Genomic DNA, 6,099 nt, shown 5'->3' with positions numbered 1-6,099 from the left:
TTCAAACCTGTGCGCGTGCACAGCATACTTTTCATAGAACAACAACTTGGAGCAGGGCCTCTGGGGTGGAGTAGGGAGGGATGAGGCCAGGAGTGTGTGACTTGCTCATCAGAAGACCCAAACATCAGAAGAAGCTTCAGTGAATAGCACAAGCAATGAAGGAAAGGAAGAGGCCCCAATTTTGCCCCAATCAAGGCCCAAGATCAAGTAAGAAATACATTTCTGCCAAAGATTATGACACCCTCACCAGCCAAAGCTAAGGAAAAGACCAAAAAGGAGAGAGAAGAATGTCCTCCTATCAATGCTCAGGCACAGTATTGTGACATAGATTGTAACAGCCTTGCCATGGCATAAAAGGGAAGTTATGATAGATGATTTTGCTATAAATCCAATGAAGATTGGGATTACACACCGTGCACATCACAGCTCTCACACAGGAACGGCTCCTAAAGAAGGAACCCATGGCGCCAAAATAAATTGTAATATAAAACAACAGTAGATGGGAGACTCATCCAATGCAACACTATCTAATTGATTCTAGCAAACCACAAAATACTGCCATCCCCCGTTATTGTGTGAGATGAGAGAAAAAAGGGATGACTGGAGAGAAAAGACGCAAAGAGAGGCATCATGAAGAGAACATCGGAAGAAGTGAGGAAACAGAAAAGCTTTTTTCCTTCCCTCAAGAAACATCAAGTCACTTTCAGGCCAAAATGTTGGCTTCCAGAAATCATTCCGCATGCCCAGATTCCCACCCACTCCAAAAATGTGAAGCGTCAGAGCAGCATAGAAGGGTGAATTTTCCACGTGTGAGAAAGCAAGGGAATGTAATAGATGTCTCCAATCCCAGTATAACTTTCCTTTGATAAGCAGTAGATGGGAGACTCATCCAACGCAAGATTTCCTGATTGACCCCAAGAAACCAAACAATTGTCATCATTCAGAGGTTTCCCCCAATATATCATCTGATGAGACTGAAAGGCCTGGGTCTTTCCAAAGAGGACATTGCTGCCCTAGAAAAGGTATTCATTTCATGTTTTTCAGGAACATGGTAACACTTACATCCACTGTGTCAACATTGTGCAAAATAACATCTTCATTAATAGAAAGAACGGAGGGTTTGGGGGGATGGGGTTTTTTGGGGACCTGATCCCCTTCCCCACCACCACTCCCTTCTCCTTTTGTGTAAGCCTGAGGGCAGGGAACCGTCTAACTAAAAGATTGTAAATTTACAGCGCTTTATAAATAAAGGTTAATAACAATAATAATAATAATAAGTTATTTTGCACCCACTGATGTATGTGTTCAACCCATCTTTTAAAGAAGAGAAACTCAATATAACAAGAGAAGTCTGACTGATAAATACAGTCGGCCCTTCTATACACGGATTTTTATACACGGATTCAAGCATCCACAGTTTGAAAATGTTCCAAAAAAGTATACATTTACCTTGATGTTCCATTTTTTATTAGGGACACCATTTTGCTGTGTCATTATACTTAATGGGACTTGAGCATACACAGATTTTGTTATCCACCAAAGGGGGATCTTGGAACCAAACCCCAGCGTATAACAAGGATCCACTGTAAATATTACAGTTCATGTCTCTGTCAGAGCCTATGTCCACACCATCCTGAAAATGGCTGATCTGGTGTGATGTCGGAAGCTAAGCAGGGTCGGGCGTGGTTAGTACTTGGATGGGTGAATAAGCTATCAGAGCAGCATAGGGGAGAGGAGAGAGCAGCTCCCTTCAAAGCCAGCTTGCTGGCTGCATCCCCAAATGGCCCAGAAGACCAGCGCCAGCACCGAGGCCTCCCAACGCCAGCGCCTGAAGTCCGCTGCCACACCGGGGAGAGATGGAGCACCTGCGCCAGCGCTGGGAAAGAACACCAGACTTGTTGCTAGGAGGAGGGAGAGAAGCGACATTATAGAGAGGGAGACACCCCGGTCATCTGGTCCCAGGCCAGTTTAAACCTGGCCCAGTGACTCAGTGGCCATGCCAGTTGCCACGGGAAAGTCTGCCACCATGAAACCAGGGCAGTTGTATTTTCCATCTTGTCTTCCTCAGCAACTGAGATAGAGAGAACACTGTTTTACTAAAGGTTCATCATACAACCCCCATCTTCAGAGCAATCATGGTAATGTAGAGAAGTGCATCCACACAGGTCTGGAAGCATCCCTACCACACATCACTTTTACGATTTAGTTTATATCTTTTCTTTGTTATATAGTTAGATATTCGGTTATAAATGGAAAGGGGGGGAGGGAATTATTTATATTGTATTGTATTGCATTAGAGTTGTATTTTATATGTGTATTGGCTTTATTATTGTATTGTTGCATTGTATTTTATTATATTCTATGGATTTGCTGTAGCAATTTTGTAAACCACCTTGATCTTTGGAAAGACAGTATATAAATACAAATTATTATTATTATTATTATTATTATTATTATTATTATTATTCCTACATAAAGAGTTCTGGGTCACCCTAAGGACAAGAGGTGTCTCTTCCCAGTCCTCTGATTCTGGGACTTGGGAACATAATTGAGACGGGAAGAATAGAAACCTATGGCCATTCTACCCATTGGGATTCAGGTGCTTCTTCTTCCCTTGGTCTTCCAGAGCCAGTCTGCCTGAGAACAGAAAAACCCTGGAATAATATACTGTAATCATAGATGATGGGATTTCAACTGGTTTCTTGATGGGGCTTTTTCCTCTCTTGAACAGTGCCACAAATAGACGCAAGCCTATTATGCCAATATTAAAGTGACTCCACTGGCTGCCAGTTGGTTTCTGGGCAAAGTGCAAAGCGTTAGTGGTTCCCTATAAATGTGAGTTGGGCCCAGGTTACCTATAGGATCATCTTCTCACGTATAAACATTTATTCCAGTCGGCCAAAACTAGGCTGACAGCTCTTGCCCTGAAGGTGTTTTCTTTGGCTGCTGGCAGATTGTGGAATGAGCAGGGAAGACCAGATTCATTTCCCCAGAAAGCCTTCTCCATATGATTTTTAAATTATGAATTTTAACATCTGCATTGACTGATTTTTAAAAATTATTGGTTTGATATGCTCTTTTAGCTGATGCCGTGTGTTTAATCTGTCGCCGTTTCCTTGCTCCGTAGGGAGAGTGGGTAAGAAATACACCTTCATCATCGTCACCATCTCCTCCTCTCAAAATGTATGTGCTTTTCTCAAGTCAAGCAATGGAAGAAATATTTGTCCCCATTTCTTTCCCAATGCTTTCAGAGAACAGACTCCTGGCAAGGATTCCTAACATTTTGCAGGAATTATCCTGTGCAGAAATAAGCATGGTTTCTCTATGCAAAAAAAGTCCACGCAAACAATAAATTGTTTAAACAATGTGTGTGTATGTGTTTCTTTTTGTGTGCAGAGAAACGATGTGCATTTTATGGGAAATGGTAATTCTGCATTAATATGTGTTTTGAATCCAAACAGTATCCAAGAGGGGGATAGACTGGAGGCAGAGTGGAAACACCAGATTGAAAACGAAATAGTGCCTGATGCACTATTCACCAAAGTCACAAGACCCCTGGCAGCTATGGCCATACTCTCTTGCCCCAAAACCTTTCCTGTCAGATTCCTGGATTGTCAAAGTTGGTAAAGAAAGACTCGATAGGGACACCTTTTTGTTATGTCATTATATTTAATGGGACATGAGCATCCATGGATTTTGTGATCCACAGGGGATCTTGGAACCAACCCCAGAGTATAACAAGGGTCCACGCTACTAGTCTCTTACCAATACCCAATACACGTTTACCTCAGAGACTAGTTAATTTCTGGTGTGGTCAGATTCTAAGTAATCTCCTACAAATTACCTTTTTGCTGTTACCTCAGAGATTACTATCCTGACTCAAAGGCCAAAACTTTTACTGTTGGTTTTTCTCTCTGCCAACTAGTCTCCTACAATCACCTCAGAGACTAGTCTTAAAATCACACTCTAGCATGTTCAGCTCCCAAGTAATCTCCTACAAATACCCTGGTATGAATACCTCAGAGATCACTTTACTGACATCAACGCCTACTGAACTTTCTAATTTAATGTTTAAATACAATATTGGGTGTCTGTGGTAATTCGCACCCAGACCCCTATAACCAAAGCACACTTTTGAGCACACTTCAAGCCACTGGGTTTTATGAATCCCGGTGCTGCCAGCAATTTATGTGATGTACATGCACCAAAATATATGTGAGGCACCCCACTCCATTTCCTGCCCGCCTTCACCCTGAACACCAAAGATTTTAAAGTGTAGGTAGAGTTGATGTTTTAAAATCGCCTTGAGCCAAGTGATGTTTGAAATAAAAATAAAGGTTTATTATACAACAGGATGGAATAAATAAATCTGGTTCAAAATTGGTTATCGTTGTATTTCTTAGTTACACACTTCAGACCCAGAGTCACGAAACCTCAGAATTTATTTCCTCAGGCCAAGGAGGTTATAATTTAGCACTGCTTTGGAGAGGACTCTTTTTTAATGTCAGTTACTGTCCCAACTGTCACTTCCATGGCAGCCGCTGCAGCCTCTGTGTTTTCTCTCTGGCAACATTCTTTTCCTGACTGACTAACTTGTTGTATAATATACTGACTTGATAAGTGACTTTGAGTTTTTAGGATAAAGTCTTGGACAATTTATTTTTAAGTGACCTATTTGTCTGGCTTGGATTTCTGTGGGTTTTTTGGGCCATCTAACCAGTTCTTAAGATAATTAATCTAGCCTACATGGCAGTTGAGAATAGGTTTCTCCTGGTTTCTTCTTTATTTTGCCAAATTCCCTTCTATGATGTTCTGGAGTTAAGCCAAATCTTTGTTTTACCATTTCTATAAATAGCTCATTGCTTTGAGCCTCATCTGGCCTCATGTCCACATAGATTTCAGTTAGTCCCCCACAAATCTGAGACCATAACTCATCCTATCTTTATTTTTAGTCCTTCACATGTTCTTTCAAAGTTGGTAAAGAAATATTCAATATTGTCCCTTTATAATATCTGCGAAATCGTTTGGTGTCAGTTTGAGGTATTCTGGTTACCTCAGCCATCATCTGGGTTTGAGGGATTCCCTAATCTAAACTCGCCATTCGAAGTTGATAATCCATTTCTTTCTCTCTTTTTTTTTTTCTTTTTCAATTTCTTGTTCTTTTATTTTGGCCATTTCAATTTACTTTTCTTTTTCAAGTCTGGCCATTTCTATTCTTTCTTTTATTTCCCAAACCTCTAAACGTTCTTGAAGTTTAGAAATGGCCGTGTCAGTACTAGCCACCATTTCTTCCCTAACCTCTTCCTCCTCCATTTCAGCCCCTGGAGGCCTTTTAAAATGTCAGATTTTTATTAATTTTAAAGACAACACTTGTGCCTTGATTTTAGAATAGGGATTCCTTACATTTCCCCCAGACTGTTACTTCAGGAATCACTCAGAGTCGTTTTTTTTCTTGTGTACAGTTGACTCTTCTTATACATGGATTTTTTAAAAACATGGCTTCAAGCATCCACAGTTTGAAAATATTTAAAAAAGTATAAACTTCAAATATCAAGCCTCAATTCTCCATTTTTTTATAAGGGACACCATTTTGTTATGTCATTATATTTAATGGGACTTGAGCATCCACAGATTTTGTGATCCACGGGGGATCTTGGAACCAACCCCAGAGTATAACAAGGGTCCACGCTACTAGTCTCTTACCAATACCCAATATGTTTACCTCAGAGACTAGTTAATTTCTGGCGTGGTCAGATTCTAAGTAATCTCCTACAAATTACCTTTTTGCTGTTACCTCAGAGATTACTATCCTGACTCAAAGGCCAAAACTTTTACTGTTGGTTTTTCTCTCTGCCAACTAGTCTCCTACAATCACCTCAGAGACTAGTCTTAAAATCACACTCTAGCATGTTCAGCTCCCAAGTAATCTCCTACAAATACCCTGGTATGAATACCTCAGAGATCACTTTACTGACATCAACGCCTACTGAACTTTCTAATTTAATGTTTAAATACAATATTGGGTGTCTGTGGTAATTCGCACCCAGACCCCTATAACCAAAGCACACTTTTGAGCACACTTCAAGCCACTGGGTTTTA

At 40.6% G+C, this 6,099-nt stretch overlaps 1 protein-coding gene across 3 annotated transcripts in view; it reads left to right on the top strand.

Annotated features, from left to right (window-relative positions):
* The first annotated feature begins 8 nt into the window (after nucleotides 1–8).
* Nucleotides 9–6,099, top strand: part of LOC121915203 — a 34,230-nt gene continuing 28,139 nt past the window's right edge. The window contains exons 1-2 of one of the 3 annotated variants that reach the window (XM_042439194.1): nucleotides 9–1,022; nucleotides 3,128–3,623. The gene's annotated coding sequence lies outside the window, so the exon portion shown is untranslated. Of the gene's footprint in view, nucleotides 1,023–2,455; nucleotides 3,624–4,251; nucleotides 4,276–6,099 lie in introns of those variants that run through there. The other 2 variants (XM_042439195.1, XM_042439199.1) reach the window with 2 other exon arrangements.

This window comes from Sceloporus undulatus, chromosome 9 (genome assembly GCF_019175285.1).
Source record: "Sceloporus undulatus isolate JIND9_A2432 ecotype Alabama chromosome 9, SceUnd_v1.1, whole genome shotgun sequence".
Classification (NCBI taxonomy): domain Eukaryota; kingdom Metazoa; phylum Chordata; class Lepidosauria; order Squamata; family Phrynosomatidae; genus Sceloporus; species Sceloporus undulatus.
This window is presented reverse-complemented; position numbering and strand designations above follow the sequence as displayed.